The following is a 1934-nucleotide window of genomic DNA, read 5'->3' as shown; positions in this document are numbered from 1 at the left end:
CTTTGTTATGCTGATGATTTCCTCTGCAAATAGAAAAGTGAGATATTCATGCTACTGGCAGTACTCTAAATGATTTTAGGTAATATATAGATTTAAAACAATATTATGTTTTTATTTTAATGTGTATTAGAAAAATGGTCACCATAGTTTGACATGCATACTCTAGGAATTATATGAGATGATCTATTTTGGTACAAGAATAGTTGAACTTTTATTTGTATTTTTTTCTAAACTGATCCATTACATTTTCTTGTTTGTTATAATGTGATATACTTGTGTAGTAATATATGTACATTGTTATGAATAATGTACGTACTCAAAATTTTTACTTATGGGATATATGAACTAAAAAATTTAGAGACTACTATATGAGGTAAACATTGGTTTTCCATGTTTAACATGATATAGTTTCCTTTAAAAATAAAATTATTAGAAGAGACACCACAGAGTAAATAATAGCATAGGTCATAATACAGACATGTCATAAGCCAGGACAGAAAGATAAGAATTACTAAAGTTTGGAAACCCAGGGACTGAATGTCGGCTCTTAGGAGGAAGATGGCAGCACTCATGAGTATACCTATGTACTTGTCTTTGCCCAGGCTCATAGTTTTCTGGGAAAGCTTGTCATCTCGAAATGACAAAAAAGTCATTAACGATGATTAGAAAAAGGGGAGAGTGGCCACTGAGGGCATTTGGTAAAGCAGAGTCAAAAGGCTGGTGCCAGGTCATAAGGGGATTATGGGTTCACATGTCAGCAGATGATTTTATGTAGTCTCCACCTACTAGTTTCATACCTAGCTTTATATTTAAAACTCTGTTTCATAACTAATTTGGAGTGGAGGAAGGCTTGAAATTCTAATGGCATTAGGAAAAGGTCTAGATGAGAATAATTCATTCAGTAAAATATATCACAGACAACTTTATTTTGCAGCCCCACCCCGCCCCATCCCCAGCTACCACCCAAAGTAAAGAAAAAGTGGAGATGCCGCAGAAAAATGAAACTGAAGTTATTTACCAGGGCAAATTGCAAACAAATCCTAAATGGTGAACTTTTGACACGCTAAAGATTATATAAAGTAACCTTCCAAAGTGCCAATTTGTAAGTCCGTATCTGCTTTGATATTTGAAGGAAAAATAGAAAACAGGTTATATATCTTTCTTAAAACATTTAAAGAAGAAAATGCTATAAAAGAATGTCCTCAGATTTTGACCAAATAGTCTTGTTCTGAATTTATGTAATTCTTTAGAGAAAAAAGTAACCACTGCTGTGTGAGAATTATCTTTTCTAAGCCACTTGAATATGTGAGATCAAGGGAAAATAGGTTGTTAGTTGTTTTTGCCAAATAATTAGCTATTATTAACATGGAAACTCTATGTCAACAAATGGACTGGAAGAACACCCGCAGTACTTAGGCCAAAGTAAGAAATTGTTGATTGCTGGTTTTTATGCTCAGGAACATTTTTAAAAACAACAAATGACAAAAGCCAGCCCATCTGCATGGTGATGGTTTTGGATCCAGTTTCATTTTTAGTTATCAGAATTGTAAGGAAGTTTTTGACCTTCTTTTGCACCTGCCTCCATTGACTTTCCTTGTAGTACTACATAATCGTGTGTATTTAGACGTTTACTTACATTCACCTTCCCAGAATTTACCTGCACTTGTCACTAATGGGTGTGAATGCAGGATTAGAGGAAGAAGGACAAAGGTAATATTTAGGAATTTCAAGGTGAACTTTCTCCATCTCGAGCATTCCTGGGGCAAAGAAATAATAGCCCTAGAGATTTCTAGCTGCTAGTAAGTACGACTCAGTAAGCACTGAACTTTAATAAATTTGCTTAATCAGACACAGTCATTTACTTAGAGAAATTTACTTCTGGAAGAAATTTTGAGCCTATACTCATTTTAGTCAGGACTAACCTGAGGTCCAAA

This window comes from Pteropus vampyrus, unplaced genomic scaffold, assembly GCF_000151845.1.
Source record: "Pteropus vampyrus isolate Shadow unplaced genomic scaffold, Pvam_2.0 Scaffold91, whole genome shotgun sequence".
NCBI classification, from domain to species: domain Eukaryota; kingdom Metazoa; phylum Chordata; class Mammalia; order Chiroptera; family Pteropodidae; genus Pteropus; species Pteropus vampyrus.
Note: the sequence above shows the minus strand (reverse complement) of the source record.